The sequence below is a fragment of the Oncorhynchus keta genome, chromosome 20, assembly GCF_023373465.1.
Source record: "Oncorhynchus keta strain PuntledgeMale-10-30-2019 chromosome 20, Oket_V2, whole genome shotgun sequence".
NCBI classification, from domain to species: domain Eukaryota; kingdom Metazoa; phylum Chordata; class Actinopteri; order Salmoniformes; family Salmonidae; genus Oncorhynchus; species Oncorhynchus keta.
The window spans coordinates 45,174,839-45,192,224 of NC_068440.1; the positions used below are offsets into that span (position 1 = coordinate 45,174,839).

The 17,386-nt window shown below is 45.8% G+C and overlaps 1 protein-coding gene across 1 annotated transcript in view; it reads right to left on the minus strand.

Moving 5' to 3' along the window:
• LOC118381542 (CUB and sushi domain-containing protein 2-like) overlaps nt 1–17,386 on the minus strand; it is a 1,147,246-nt gene that overhangs the window by 496,365 nt on the left and 633,495 nt on the right.

Genomic DNA, 17,386 nt, shown 5'->3' on the forward strand with positions numbered 1-17,386 from the left:
CAAAATGAAATCAGTTTTAACACATAACCAAACCAAACCAAATCAGGGGGAGAAAAGCTACCTTTACTCCACACACAGAGACACAGCTCTCCCTCGCCCTCGATTTTGGCAAATCTGACCACAATTATATCCTCCTGATTCCTGCTTACAAGCAAAAACTAAAGCAGGAAGTGCCAGTGACTCGCTCAATGTGGAGTGAGATGCTGAGCTCCAGGACTGTTTTGATAGCACATGTTCCGGGATTCATTCCATGGCATTGAGGAATACAGCACCTCAGTCATCGGCTTCATCAATAAGTGACTATACGTACATATCCCAACCAGAAGCCATGGATAACAGGCAACATCCGCATCGAGCGAAAGGCTAGAGCTGCCTCTTTCAAGGAGCGGGAGACTATTCCGTACACTTAAAAGAAATCCCGCTATGCCCTCAGACGAACCATCAAACAAGCAAAGCATCAATACAGGATTAAGATTAGTGCCCACGAAGCATAGTGCCCGCGAAGCTCATCACTAAGCTAAGGACTCTGGGACTAAACACTGCAACTGGATCCTGGACTTCCCGACGGGCCGCCCCCAGGTGGTAAGAGTAGGCAACAACACGTCTGCCACGTTGATCCTTAACACTGGGGACCCACAGGGGTGTGTACTTAGTCCCCTCCTGTATTCCCTGTTCACCCACTACTGCGTGGCCAAACATGGCTCCAACACCATCATTAAGTTTGCTGATGACACAACAGTGGTAGGCCTGATCAACGACAACGATGAGATGGCCTACAGGGAGGAGGCCAGAGACATGGTAGTGTGGTGCCAGGACAACAACTTCTCCCTCAATGTGAGCAAGACAAAGGAGCTGATTGTGGACTACAGGAAAAGGCGGGCCAAACAGGCCCTCATTAACATCGACGAGGCTGCAATGGAGCGGGTCGAGAATTTCAAGTTCCTTGGTGTTCACATCACCAACAAACTATCATGGTCCAAACATACCAAGACAGTCGTGAAGAGGGCACGACAAAACCTTTTCCCCCTCAGGAGACTGAAAAGATTTGGCATGGGTCCTCAGATCCTCAAAGTTCTACAGCTGCACCATCGAGAGCATACTGACTGGTTGCATCACTGCCTGGTATGGCCAGTACATCCCTGGGGCCAAGCTCCCTGCCATCCAGGACCTCTATACCAGGCGATGTCAGAGGAAAGCCCATAAATATTCAGACTTTTCTCCGCTACCAAACGGCAAGTGCTACCGGAGCTCCAAGTCTAGGATCAAAAGCTCCTCAACAGCTTCTACCCCCAAGCCGTAAGACTGCTGAACAGTTCATAAAAATTGCCCCCTGTAATATAGCCTCGTTATTGTTATTCTTGTTGTGTTACTTTTTATTATTACTTTTTATTTTAGCCTACTTGGTAAATACTTCCGTCTTCTTGAACTGCACTGTTGGTTAAGGGCTTGTAAGTCATCATTTCACGGTAGTCTACACTTGTTTTATTATACAATTTGATATGATTTGAACAGTTTGATGTTGCCCTGTTCCAAAACCGTTCCAGACTTATACACGTTCCCATTGGCTGACTCAGAGTCCTTGTTGTCTAACATCCTGAGTTTCCCCCCGTCGGTAACACCCCGACACCCTCTTAACAAAGGGGTGGAGTTAATACTGCGCCATGCCAGGGGATGGTCTGTGTGGAAGATTAAGTTGCTTACATTCCCATTTATTAGAAGTCAACAGAAAGAGTATTTTGAATTTCCACAAGGAGCTTCTTTTTAAACTCTTTCTGTGCCTTCTCATTTTTTTTTACATCCAGGGGGTATTTATTATGTATTTTAATGACATCTGCACAGAGGGAGGGGGCATCAAAAGCCTCTGCGTTTTGGGTGGCAGAGACTGAAACTTTCCTGCCATTGTTGGGCTCAGTGGTAATTGAAGTTGCGGCCAGATCTATTTTGTCCTATTAAGCTTGGAAGCCTGACTTCAGCCTTTATAAAGTATAATATATCATTGTAATTTATTTACTTATTGGATTTAAAAAGTAGCTTCTGATGAAACATGACTCACTCAGCTCCAGGTTTCTGTTGTTCTTCTTTAGCTGGTCGTTGGTTTGCCAGAGCATTTGCTGTATAGTACTTGGTAATAAGAATCTTTGGTAGTAGTAGAATCCTTCCAGGTCATTGTGTCTAAAATGAGATAGTATGTTTGGAGTTTTGATTTGTAGTGAAGGTTATGTTGTAGAGGGTAGTATCCTGTATATGTCCTGGTGACATAGTGAAGGTTATGTTGTAGAGGGTAGCATCCTGTATATGTCCTGGTGACATAGTGGAGGGTCCTGTAGTATGACATAGTGTTGTAGAGGGTAGTATCCTGTATATGTCCTGGTGACATAGTGAAGGTAGTATCCTGTATATGTCCTGGTGACATAGTGAAGGTTATGTTGTAGAGGGTAGTATCCTGTATATGTCCTGGTGACATAGTGAAGGTTATGTTGTAGAGGGTAGTATCCTGTATATGTCCTGGTGACATAGTGTTGTGGAGGGTAGTATCCTGTATATGTCCTGGTGACATAGTGTTGTGGAGGGTAGTATCCTGTATATGTCCTGGTGACATAGTGTTGTGGAGGGTAGTATCCTGTATATTTCCTGGTGACATAGTGATGGTTATGTTGTAGAGGGTAGTATCCTGTATATGTCCTGGTGACATAGTGTTGTGGAGGGTAGTATCCTGGTGACATATGTCCTGTATATGTCCTGACATAGTGTTGTAAGGTTATGTTGTGACATAGTGTTGTAGGGTAGTATCCTGTATATGGTGACATAGTGTGACATAGTGATATGTCCTGTGACATATGTTGTGGAGGGTAGTATCCTGTATATTTCCTGGTGACATAGTGAAGGTTATGTTGTGGAGGGTAGTATCCTGTATATGTCCTGGTGACATAGTGTAGTGGAGGGTAGTATCCTGTATATGTCCTGGTGACATAGTGTTGTGGAGGGTAGTATCCTGTATATGTCCTGGTGACATAGTGTTGGTCTAAAACATGCTCCTTCCACGTGCACTTTCACACGCTGGCACATATTTCTTTAGTCGTTACACACACGCACACACACCCCTCATCCCGTTCATTATCCAATTATTCATGCATCCCTCACTCTTCCCCGACCTGGTTTTTCTCGGGCTGCTACAGATGGAATCCAGAGAACCTCCCAGTGATGAATCGTAAATGGAACGTCAGAACAGGAAGTGTACCGGACAAATAAGCCCATCCATCCATCTATGGAATGATGCTAGATTCTCATGACCTTTTAAAACGCACCAGGGGATCAGAGACTGAGAGATAATCCATGGGTGATGGATTAGGGTGTTTTCACGTGTGAAATTAGTTACCCTGGTTTGAGGTTTTCTAAATTGTCGGTGAGAATTTGACATAATATGTTTTGCTTTCACAAGGTCTGAGAAATAACCGTTTCAGGGTGCGATTAGCAAAATGCACATTCTACATGACGTAAGTGAGCTAACTTGACACTGGGCAAGAAAAACTTCCATACGACTCCCACTGCCACGCCACAGTACCTGGTACTCTGGTCCTGGAGGTTGAACCCACGACTCACGCTGCCACGCCACAGTACCTGGTACTCTGGTCCTGGAGGTTGAACCCACGACTCCCACTGCCACGCCACAGTACCTGGTACTCTGGTCCTGGAGGTTGAACCCACGACTCACGCTGCCACGCCACAGTACCTGGTACTCTGGTCCTGGAGGTTGAACCCACGACTCACGCTGCCACGCTACAGTACCTGGTACTCTGGTCCTGGAGGTTGAACCCACGACTCACGCTGCCACGCCACAGTACCTGGTACTCTGGTCCTGGAGGTTGAACCCACGACTCACGCTGCCACGCCACAGTACCTGGTACTCTGGTCCTGGAGGTTGAACCCACGACTCACGCTGCCACGCCACAGTACCTGGTACTCTGGTCCTGGAGGTTGAACCCACGACTCACGCTGCCACGCCACAGTACCTGGTACTCTGGTCCTGGATGTTGAACCCGCGACTCACGCTGCCACGCTACAGTACCTGGTACTCTGGTCCTGGATGTTGAACCCACGACTCACGCTGCCACGCCACAGTACCTGGTACTCTGGTCCTGGAGGTTGAACCCGCGACTCACGCTGCCACATCCCAGTACCTGGTACTCTGGTCCTGGAGGTTGAACCCACGACTCACGCTGCCACGCCACAGTACCTGGTACTCTGATCCTGGATGTTGAACCCACGACTCACGCTGCCACGCCACAGTACCTGGTACTCTGGTCCTGGAGGTTGAACCCACGACTCACGCTGCCACGCCACAGTACCTGGTACTCTGGTCCTGGAGGTTGAACCCACGACTCCCACTGCCACGCCACAGTACCTGGTACTCTGGTCCTGGAGGTTGAACCCACGACTCACGCTGCCACGCTACAGTACCTGGTACTCTGGTCCTGGAGGTTGAACCCACGACTCACGCTGCCACGCCACAGTACCTGGTACTCTGGTCCTGGAGGTTGAACCCACGACTCACGCTGCCACGCCACAGTACCTGGTACTCTGGTCCTGGAGGTTGAACCCACGACTCACGCTGCCACGCCACAGTACCTGGTACTCTGGTCCTGGAGGTTGAACCCACGACTCACGCTGCCACGCCACAGTACCTGGTACTCTGGTCCTGGATGTTGAACCCGCGACTCACGCTGCCACGCCACAGTACCTGGTACTCTGGTCCTGGATGTTGAACCCACGACTCACGCTGCCACGCCACAGTACCTGGTACTCTGGTCCTGGAGGTTGAACCCGCGACTCACGCTGCCACATCCCAGTACCTGGTACTCTGGTCCTGGAGGTTGAACCCACGACTCACGCTGCCACGCCACAGTACCTGGTACTCTGGTCCTGGAGGTTGAACCCACGACTCACGCTGCCACATCCCAGTACCTGGTACTCTGGTCCTGGAGGTTGAACCCACGACTCCCACTGCCACGCCACAGTAGTGGTACTCTGGTCCTGGATGTTGAACCCACGACTCACGCTGCCACGCCACAGTACCTGGTACTCTGGTCCTGGAGGTTGAACCCACGACTCACGCTGCCACGCCACAGTACCTGGTACTCTGGTCCTGGAGGTTGAACCCACGACTCACGCTGCCACATCCCAGTACCTGGTACTCTGGTCCTGGAGGTTGAACCCACGACTCCCACTGCCACGCCACAGTAGTGGTACTCTGGTCCTGGATGTTGAACCCACGACTCACGCTGCCACGCCACAGTACCTGGTACTCTGGTCCTGGAGGTTGAACCCACGACTCACGCTGCCACGCCACAGTACCTGGTACTCTGGTCCTGGAGGTTGAACCCACGACTCACGCTGCCACATCCCAGTACCTGGTACTCTGGTCCTGGAGGTTGAACCCACGACTCCCACTGCCACGCCACAGTAGTGGTACTCTGGTCCTGGATGTTGAACCCACGACTCACGCTGCCACGCCACAGTACCTGGTACTCTGGTCCTGGATGTTGAACCCGCGACTCACGCTGCCACGCCACAGTACCTGGTACTCTGGTCCTGGATGTTGAACCCGCGACTCACGCTGCCACGCCACAGTACCTGGTACTCTGGTCCTGGAGGTTGAACCAACAACTCACGCTGCCACGCCACAGTACCTGGTACTCTGGTCCTGGAGGTTGAACCAACAACTCACGCTGGTCCAGGGTTCATTTGCGTTTTCACAAATGTTTTATAGGATCAGGGTACGAGGAAAAGCACCGTAATGACTATCATTTTTTAAACCCATATTTAGCGTCTACGATGTGGAGATTAGCATCCTAAGGGACTCATCAGGTCCATTGCTTATGGATGTAACTCAGTGTTATGTCCACCTATGGATTTATAATGACTTCTTTTATTGCTTTTTGTACTGCACATTTTCTTTTAAAGTGACTTTGGGCGTCTTGGGGGAGAAAGAAAACGTTGTATTAATTGTGAATAAGGGGGAGGATTGATTTTCATTGTAAACACATTTGTTTTGCGTGATTGTTTTATGTTATGTATGTAAAAATCACCAGGAAGTAGATTAGTTAATAGACCAATAAAAAAGAGAGTTCCAAACAACATTTAACCCTCACAACCACTCGCAGATAGTCCTAACAGCATTATTGCTCTTTACTAAAAAAGCTTTTTTTTTTTTTTACTTTTAAAAACATTTTAGACTATTTTTATTTATTCTATTTTTATTGGAGAAAAAACAACAAAAAAACAACTAGGTACTTCCAGAAATGATTGGATATGGAAATGAAAACATTTGCATTGGACGGTTAAAAGGATAATACACACTCAGAACCAAACTCAGTGGTAAAGTAACCTCTGATTGGTCAGTCTGAGAAAATCTAACCTCTGATTGGTCAGTCTGAGAAAATCTAACCTCTGATTGGTCAGTCTGAGAAAATCTAACTTCTGATTGGTCAGTCTGAGAAATCTAACTTCTGATTGGTCAGTCTGAGAAATCTAACTTCTGTTTAGTCAGTCTGAGAAATCTAACTTCTGATTGGTCAGTCTGAGAAATCTAACTTCTGTTTAGTCAGTCTGAGAAATCTAACTTCTGATTGGTCAGTCTGAGAAATCTAACTTCTGATTGGTCAGTCTGAGAAATCTAACTTCTGATTGGTCCGTCTGAGAAATCTAACTTCTGGTTGGTCAGTCTGAGAAATCTAACTTCTGATTGGTCAGTCTGAGAAATCTAACTTCTGATTAGTCAGTCTGAGAAATCTAACTTCTGATTGGTCAGTCTGAGAAATCTAACTTCTGATTGGTCAGTCTGAGAAATCTAACTTCTGATTGGTCCGTCTGAGAAATCTAACTTCTGGTTGGTCAGTCTGAGAAATCTAACTTCTGATTGGTCAGTCTGAGAAATCTAACTTCTGATTGGTCAGTCTGAGAAATCTAACTTCTGATTGGTCAGTCTGAGAAATCTAACTTCTGATTGGTCAGTCTGAGAAATCTAACTTCTGATTGGTCAGTCTGAGAAATCTAACTTCTGATTGGTCAGTCTGAGAAATCTAACTTCTGATTGGTCAGTCTGAGAAAACTAACTTCTGATTGGTCAGTCTGAGAAATCTAACTTCTGATTGGTCAGTCTGAGAAATCTAACTTCTGATTGGTCAGTCTGAGAAAACTAACTTCTGATTGGTCAGTCTGAGAAATCTAACTTCTGATTGGTCAGTCTGAGAAATCAGTAAATTCTGTAGGAACACGTCATAGCTACAGTACATGGTTCTGGTCACTGGAGACATTTCATAACTCTTTTAAAATCATTACCTGCATTTCAGATAGTCAAATCAGCCAACAGATGGTATGGCCACACTTGTCTAGAACACATCCATCCGTTTATATTGGCATGACAAAGTACATTATTCACATTAGATGTGCACAATCTAATCAGTGGATCAAATTATTCAACTCAGTTCCTCCTCCAACGTATTATCTCCCAATGCGTCCTGTTCCCTCAGTGGGGGAAGGACCTCTGTTGCCATAGCAACGTACTCTGCACTCGCTTGCTCTGGGCGGCAGAGTTTACAAGTTGAACTCGGATGAGACGGACTCCTAAATTGATAGTGCAGTTTGTTTAGGTGATTTTACAGCTAGCTAGCTAGCTAGCTACTTCACATGCTAATATTGACTTTGGTATTATTGTGTGTACAGTAGATATGTCCACGTTTAAGTTTAGACAATTATTCAAATCGTTAATATTAGAATTGAGGTTTCGGTTAAAACAAAAAATGATAAATAAAATAATTGAGCTCACAGCTGCTGCCCATCTGCAATCCATGGTGGTAATAGCACTCACCGCTGCCCCTAGTGGCCGTTTTTTAAGTCATCGCCAGATGGTCCTGGGTACCAGAATGGACGTCAAATTTCGCCTTGGATCTCGAGCGACCTGGCTGTTATTGAGTATCAGTACAGACAGACTGCAGCTACATCAGCCTCATTGAAAATGAAGTCCCTCCAGTCCATCTGAACCTATTCTTCCACACTACAATTAGAACACCCGGGAGAAAGTAGGGAAGAAATATGAATACAAAAAGAGAGAAAAGGAAGGATATAAGTCCTTTGTCTGCATACGTGACCGACCGGCTCGATTGGGTCTTATGTAGCAACATTCTGACATTGTGTTTCATTACATTGGATTTAAAGTAGAGACTCAAAGCTACAAAGTGATATATTATACTATAGGATATATTATACTCTACAGTTGAGGAACAATGGGAAAGTCATTCTGCTTTGAAAGTTGATAAACTTATAAACTCACTTTTGAGAAAATGGCACTTGAATGGTTTGGTACACCTACTGGAGAGCTTTGTTTTAAACCCATTCAGTATCAGCATCGTTGACACCCTCTTAAGCTTTAGCCCCGCCCATCTCTTTAATGATTCACATGTGAGGCCATGTGCTAAACAGAGTGAGTACGGTAGTGTAGTAAACAGAGTGAGTACGGTAGTGCACTAAACAGAGTGAGTACGGTAGTGTAGTAAACAGAGTGAGTACGGTAGTGCACTAAACAGAGTGAGTACGGTAGTGTAGTAAACAGAGTGAGTACTGTAGTGTAGTAAACAGAGTGAGTACGGTAGTGCACTAAACAGAGTGAGTACGATAGTGTAGTAAACAGGTGAGTACTGTAGTGTACTAAACAGAGTGAGTACGGTAGTGTAGTAAACAGAGTGAGTACAGTAGTGTAGTAAACAGAGTGAGTACTGTAGTGTAGTGAGTGAGTACGGTAGTGTACTAAACAGAGTGAGTACTGTAGTGTAGTAAACAGAGTGAGTACTGTAGTGTAGTAAACAGAGAGTACGGTGGTGTAGTAAACAGAGTGAGTACGGTAGTGCACTAAACAGAGTGAGTACGGTAGTGTAGTAAACAGGGTGAGTACTGTAGTGTACTAAACAGAGTGAGTACGTAGTGTAGTAAACAGAGTGAGTACAGTAGTGTAGTAAACAGAGTGAGTACGGTAGTGTACTAAACAGAGTGAGTACTGTAGTGTACTAAACAGAGTGAGTACTGTAGTGTAGTAAACAGGGTGAGTACTGTAGTGTAGTAAACAGAGTGAGTACTGTAGTGTACTAAACAGAGTGAGTACGGTAGTGTAGTAAACATAGTGAGTACTGTAGTGTACTAAACAGGGTGAATACTGTGTGTAGTAAACAGGGTGAGTACTGTAGTGTAGTAAACAGGGTGAGTACTGTAGTGTAGTGAACAGGGTGAGTACTGTAGTGTAGTAAACAGAGTGAGTACTGTAGTGTAGTAAACAGAGTGAGTACGGTAGTGTAGTAAACAGAGTGAGTACTGTAGTGTACTAAACAGGGTGAATACTGTAGTGTAGTAAACAGGGTGAGTACTGTAGTGTAGTAAACAGGGTGATACTGTAAGTGAACAGGGTGAGTACTGTAGTGTAGTAAACAGAGTAGTTTTGTAGTAAACAGATGAGTACTTTGGTAAACAGAGTTACGGTGTGTTACTGTAGTGTAGTAAACAGAGTGAGTCCGTACTCAGCTGTTTACTACACTACAATTCACAGTGCACATCTGAGCAGAGAGTACAGTAAACAGAGTTAGTTGTAGAAACAGGTGAGAGGGTGTAGTAAACAGAGTGAGTCATGTAGAAACATAGTGAGTCCTGTAGTAAACAGAGTGAACAGTAGTGTAGTAAACAGAGTGAGTACAGTAGTGTAGTAAACATCAGTGTGAAACAGGGTCCTGAGTCCTAACATCATGTGAAACAGAGGAGTACGGTAGTGTAGTAAACAGAGTGAGTCAGTGTAGTAAACAGAGTGAGTACGGTCCTGTAGTAAACAGAGTGAACATCATGAGTGAGTAGGTAGTGTAGTAAACAGAGTGAGTACGGAGTGTAAAACAGAGTCAGTGTAGTAAACAGAGTGAGTACAGTAGTGTAGTAAACAGAGTGAGTACGGTAGTGCACTAAACAGAGTCATGTAGTAAACAGAGTGAGTACGGTAGTGTAGTAACAGAGTCATGTGAAACAGAGGAGTACAGTAGTGTAGTAAACATCATGTGAAACAGGGGTACAGTAGTCCTAACAGATCAAACCAGGCAAGTAAACGTAGTTTTCTAAACAATGTTTTGGTTTGTTTCTAGGTTGTTAGCTAGCTAACGTTAAGTGCACATCTGAGCAAGAGGACAAGTACATTAGTTTGAGGGGAGAGGGTCCTAACATCATGTGACATGGGTCCTGAGTCCTAACATCATGTGACAGGGGTCCTGAGTCCTAACATCATGTGACAGGGGTCCTGAGTCCTAACATCATGTGACATGGGTCCTGAGTCCTAACATCATGTGACAGGGGTCCTGAGTCCTAACATCATGTGACATGGGTCCTGAGTCCTAACATCATGTGACATGGGTCCTGAGTCCTAACATCATGTGACATGGGTCCTGAGTCCTAACATCATGTGACATGGGTCCTGAGTCCTAACATCATGTGACAGGGGTCCTGAGTCCTAACATCATGTGACAGGGGTCCTGAGTCCTAACATCATGTGACAGGGGTCCTGAGTCCTAACATCATGTGACAGGGGTCCTGAGTCCTAACATCATGTGACAGGGGTCCTGAGTCCAAACATCATGTGACATGGGTCCTGAGTCCTAACATCATGTGACAGGGGTCCTGAGTCCTAACATCATGTGACATGGGTCCTGAGTCCTAACATCATGTGACAGGGGTCCTGAGTCCTAACATCATGTGACAGGGGTCCTGAGTCCTAACATCATGTGACATGGGTCCTGAGTCCTAACATCATGTGACAGGGGTCCTGAGTCCTAACATCATGTGACAGGGGTCCTGAGTCCTAACATCATGTGACAGGGGTCCTGAGTCCTAACATCATGTGACAGGGTCCTGAGTCCTCATCATGTGACAGGGGTCTGAGTCCTAACATCTGTGACAGGGGTCCTGTCCTAACATCATGTGACAGGGGTCCTGAGTCCTAACATCATGTGACAGGGGTCCTGAGTCCTAACATCATGTGACAGGGGTCCTGAGTCCTAACATCAGGGGTCCTGAGTCCTAACATCATTGTATGTGTGTGTGTCTGTGTGTCTGTGTGTCTGTCTGTCTGTCTGTCTGTCTGTCTGTCTGTCTGTCTGTCTGTCTGTCTGTCTGTCTGTCTGTCTGTCTGTGTGTGTCTGTCTGTCTGTCTGTCTGTCTGTCTGTCTGTCTGTCTGTCTGTCTGTCTGTCTGTCTGTCTGTCTGTCTGTCTGTCTGTCTGTCTGTCTGTCTGTCTGTCTGTGTGTCTGTATTATGTCTACACCAGATAATCTAGAAAATATGCAAAGTTATTCAAATTGAAGTACATTTTTGGGAATCCTCAATCACTAAAGGGAGAAAAAAAATGCTTCAAAGTAATTATTCTCCTTCATTAAAGCTGATCTCATTGTTTCAAAGTAGTACTTTCTTCTGGGTGTTAAAACATACAGGAAACAACACGATATAACAGGCTGTGTGTGTGTGTTGTGACGGCCCTGAATTTTTCTGAACCGTCTCAGTGCAGCTCCTTCCAATAGGGCGCTTTCCCTTTAATTCCCAATTAAATAGCCAGCATCAGCTGCACGAAAGTGGGGTTGTGATGGAGACGTGCATGAGGATGTGTTCAACCCTCAGTTCCGAAGCTTCTCGATTCCGTTTGTTTTGTTGCCGTTAAACGTGTGTTTTGTCGCTTAAGAGAGTTTACCCAGGATCGGATCCACTCTTTGCGTCCCTGGACTACACCTCTCCGTTCTTCGTGGCCTTTCTCCGCTGGAGATCTATTGGCGGATTGGATTGTCTGACTGACCGACTGACTACCACCTTTTTGTATACGGTATTTCATTTGTTTGGATGTGATGTATACTGTGATTTGTGTAGTTAGTGGTAGTTGAGGACTTAATTAAGAGTTGATCCGCTTTAAGGTTCTGTGGTAAAGTAATTGTTATATTGATTGTATGTTTAATACTGGGTTTACGCTACACGGAACGAACGGACAAACATCGCGTGACAAAAGTCACTTGAGTTCACTGAACTCCTTTACCGGGCAGGACTCTTTTTAGGCCCGAGGTACAGGACATTTCTGGAGGAACCAGAACTCATTGTGATATTATTATATATGTGTGTAATCATTGTTGTTGCTAATACAACCCACGCAACAGAATATAATTGTTTTTGAAGTTCTTTTCAATGTTTTAAGGGTTTATGAAAAGTTTATTTCCATCCTGACTTTTACATACGTCCTTTGTATTGGTGTAGACTTGACGGACCAGATGGGACTCATTCCCACCCAAACTAAAAGGAGAAACTAATGTTTTCTCTGGTAGGCACAACCTACCTGGCACCCCTATAAATAATAACTTCAAGTCAAAACCGTTACATAAAAAATGGCACCCCAGATGGGACAGCTCAACATTGAGAACTAACCAAAGCAAATATTTTGTGTGGAATTAAAACAATGGATTCACCCCAAGATAATGTGCTCATCCATGTCATACCTGTCAATGGGAATACACAGGGCCATTCTGACCATCAAGCTGACAATACAAATCATAATGTGAATGGAGATAATGGAGTTGATTTGGGCCAGAGCCCTGGGAATCTGAATGCTCGGCCTGAGCCACAGGCCACAGGAGGTCTAACCAGTTACTCACTTATTGACATGGATCTGTGTGGAAGTACTGAGCTAGTCCTCCCTCTGACACCCAACCTTCCTCCATTGTCTGGTTTATCTCCAGAGGTTGTAGTCTTACAACTTCAAGGTGACATCCTTGATATTCGTCGGACTCAACAACATCTCCAAACTCTTATCCACCATAAATTCAAATGTCTGAGGGAAGAGCAACAACAGAGTGCCATGGAATTCAGAAACTCACTGAGCACTCTAACCCACACGCTGAAAGAGCTCAGTGAGAGTGGAAGACGGGAAATGACTGGTGCCATGGACAGGCAGTTTGACTACCAACGAAACCAACTCACTGCCACTCTCCAATGGCGCCTGCAACATCACCACACTGAGGTCCTCAAGGATGTTAATTCTGTTTTTCTCCCATGGTTAACACTGTAGACCACTTGCAGACAGAACTCTCTAATTGTGTTAAAATGTTGGATGACGTGTCTGTGGACATGGCCTCCATTAGGCACAACTCCTTACACAGAGTTTCCCTGGTGTCCACTTCAGTTCAGACCACTGAGGGCCAAGCTGGCACCTCTGAATGTCCAAGACCGTATCAAGTAAACCCTTCCAGAAACCACAAATCACAACAGGCCAACACACCTAACTCTCTTCGCAGGAATGACCATCCTTCTCTGGGTGCTTTAACCAGAGCTGAAACCCCAAGAGTCACTGCCTACGCCCCCATCGACATCCCCTTCCTTTCAGTTAATACCGCACCAATCGGAAGCTAAAAAGTTACATGATTGGGGTTCAAATGTGGCAGTCTTCTCTGCCATTGCTCCGGTACCACTAACCCTTGATAATCCTTCTGATGATCCCCTTTACAGGCTGTGAGAAGAGCTCAGCTGGAACAGCCAGAGGAGTTAAGGCTGTTGGAGCAGCTGCAGAATAATGCTGATGTATGTACTTCAAAGTTAGGACGCACCGGGCTCCTGAAGCACAAAATATTCCTTACACAGGAAATGCCGATCAAGCAAAAGCCATATCGTTTGTCCCCAGCGAAGCTAATCATCCAAAAGGGACTCATAAATGATATGTTAACCCAAGATATAATAGAACGTTCCTCCTCTCCCTGGGCTGCTCCTGTTGTCCTCATCCCAAAAAGACTGGTGGTCTTAGATTTTGTGTGGACTATAGGAAGACCAACAATGTTTCCCAGACTGATGCCTATCCTCTTCCCACCATCCATGAGATCCTGGAGTCATTGTCTGGCGCTGTTGTGTTCACTACCCTTGATCTCAATAGTGGTTATTGGCAGGTTGAGATGGACCAGGAAAGCAAGGACAAGACTGCGTTTGTCTGTGCCGAGGGCTTGTTTTCCTTTAAGGTGATGCCCTTTGGATTAAAGAATGCCCCTGCCACTTTCCAAAGACTCATGGAGATTGCGTTAGGTGAGCTCAAAGGGAAGATCTGTTTCGTCTACCTGGACGATATAATTATCTACTCTCAGAACAGAGAAAGACACTTTCAAGATCTTCAAGCAGTGTTGGACAAGCTAAGAGAAGCTGGTCTGACCTTAAATATGAAGAAGAGCAACTTCTGCCAAACCTCCCTGAAGTTCCTTGGCCATATTGTGTCTTTCGACGGCATTCATGTGGATCCTGAAAAGACAAAGGCTGTACAAGACTTCCCTGTGCCAACCACACTCAAGGCCCTTCAACGGTTCCTTGGTATGGCTGGATGGTACCATCGGTTTGTGTCGAACTTCTCCCAGGTGGCAGAACCCTCAACGCGATGAAGCGAAAAGGAGCGAAATTCCAATGGACGGCAGAGTGCCAGACTTCCTTTGAAACCCTGAAACGACATCTCGTCACACCTCCCATTTTAGGTCATCCCAACTTTGATTGCCCTTTTGTTGTTTACACTGATGCAAGTGATGTTGGACTTGGTGCTGTCCTAGTCCAACAGACTGGACTTGGCACTGAAGAAGTGCTAGCGTTCGCCAGTCGGACATTGAATGGAGCAGAACGGAACTACTCCACAACAGAGCAAGAGTGCCTTGCAGTGGTCTGGGCTTTGGAAAAGTGGAGGTACTACTTGGAGGGAAGACACTTCACTGTGGTCACTGACCATTCCTCCCTTGTGTGGGTGTTCAAGACCAACAAACCAAGCACCAGACTCATAAGATGGGCTCTACGGTTGCAAGAGTTCACATTTGCAGTGGAATACAGGAAAGGAAAATACAACACTGTTCCAGATGCCTTGTCCAGAGCTCCTACTTGTGATAACGGTGGCCCTGATCTTACATGTGCTACTGTCCTGTCAAGCAGTCGAGACTCGCCCAAAACGGACTTTCCCATCTCTGATGAGGCCATATGGAAAGCTCAACAGGATGATCCAGAAGTACAGGCTTTGTACCAGACTATCCTGAAGATGGAGAAAAGATGGTCAATCCTACCACAAAGCTGACCATCATTGAAGATAAAGTCTACCGAGTCGTACAACTACCTCACAGAACACTCTACCAAATGTACATACCGGACACTCTACGCCTACAACTGCTTCAACATTTCCATGAAGACCCATTAGCTGGTCATTTGGGCAGGTTCAAAACCTACAAGCGGTTGCAAGCGTTACTCTACTGGCCACATCTGAGCATGGATGTGAAGTCACACATCCGAAATTGTCAGGTTTGTCAGATGTACAAACCAGAAGGTAGAAAGCCTGCTGGCAAGTTGCAGCAAACGGTGGTTACCCGACCTTGGGAAATGTTAGGAGTGGATTTGATGGGTCCATTTCCTAGAAGCTCCAATCAGAATGTGTACATGCTTGTTTTTGTTGATTATTATTCAAAGTGGGTGGAGCTCTTTTCCTACGCGTCAGGCCACAGCGAGGACCGTCTCTAACATCCTTACGAAAGAGATCCTGACTCGCTGGGGAGTGCCTGATTACATCCTGTCTGATCGAGGTTCCCAATTTGTCTCTGATCTCTTTGAGGAGACCTGCCAAAGATGGAACCTGAGACAGAAGTTGACCACGGCCTATCACCCACAGACCAATCTCACTGAGAGAGTAAATCGAACCTTGAAGACAATGATTGCTTCCTATGTAGGGACCCAGCACAAACACTGGGACAAGCACCTTCACGAGTTTCGATTTGCCCTGAATTCTGCGGTGCAAGAGTCCACTGGAGTCACACCTGCAGAGCTGAACCTAAGTCGTCCTCTCCGAGGACCCTTGGATATGGTGCTACAGCCCCAGCAGCTTACTCCAGACGCTGCTTGCTATGACCAGGTAGGCCATCTCCATGACTTGAGAGCTCTTGTCTCAAAGAACATGATCCAGGCTCGACTCAAGCAGAAGAGAAATTATGATAAGAACAGACGAGACATGCAGTTCCAGCTTCGTGATCGGGTGTGGCTTCGCTCTCATCCTTACTCGAAAGCTGAACAATTCTTCTCGGCCAAGCTCGCTCCTAAATGGCAAGGACCATATAGGATTGTGGAGCAGATGGGCCCTTTGAACTACCGAGTGGTGAAAGAGGACACAGGTGAAGATATGCGCGTTGTTCATGTCTCACGCCTTAAGGCCTGTTACCCCTCGGCTGAGGAATTGAGGCGATTGAGCGCCGCAAGGTCCTGGATATCTTTGAAGAGGAAAGTGAGGAGACTTTTTCTCGGATTCCCAGACCCAGAAGTCTCGCACCTTAAGGCCTGTGACCCTCAGCTGAGGAGCGTGAGCTCCAAAAAGTAATGAATATTTTTGTAGAGGAAAGTGATGAGACCTTTCTCGGTTTCCCGACCAAGATGTGCCTTCCAGGGCAATGGTCGGCTTTTTCCAGGGAGGGGTGTGTGACGGCCCTGAATTTTTCTGAACCGTCTCAGTGCAGCTCCTTCCAATAGGGCGCTTTCCCTTTAATTCCCAATTAAATAGCCAGCATCAGCTGCACGAAAGTGGGGTTGTGATGGAGACGTGCATGAGGATGTGTTCAACCCTCAGTTCCGAAGCTTCTCGATTCCGTTTGTTTTGTTGCCGTTAAACGTGTGTTTTGTCGCTTAAGAGAGTTTACCCAGGATCGGATCCACTCTTTGCGTCCCTGGACTACACCTCTCCGTTCTTCGTGGCCTTTCTCCGCTGGAGATCTATTGGCGGATTGGATTGTCTGACTGACCGACTGACTACCACCTTTTTGTATACGGTATTTCATTTGTTTGGATGTGATGTATACTGTGATTTGTGTAGTTAGTGGTAGTTGAGGACTTAATTAAGAGTTGATCCGCTTTAAGGTTCTGTGGTAAAGTAATTGTTATATTGATTGTATGTTTAATACTGGGTTTACGCTACACGGAACGAACGGACAAACATCGCGTGACAAAAGTCACTTGAGTTCACTGAACTCCTTTACCGGGCAGGACTCTTTTAGGCCCGAGGTACAGGACATTTCTGGAGGAACCAGAACTCATTGTGATATTATTATATATGTGTGTAATCATTGTTGTTGCTAATACAACCCACGCAACAGAATATAATTGTTTTTGAAGTTCTTTTCAATGTTTTAAGGGTTTATGAAAAGTTTATTTCCATCCTGACTTTTACATACGTCCTTTGTATTGGTGTAGACTTGACGGACCAGATGGGACTCATTCCCACCCAAACTAAAAGGAGAAACTAATGTTTTCTGGTAGGCACAACCTACCTGGCACCCCTATAAATAAT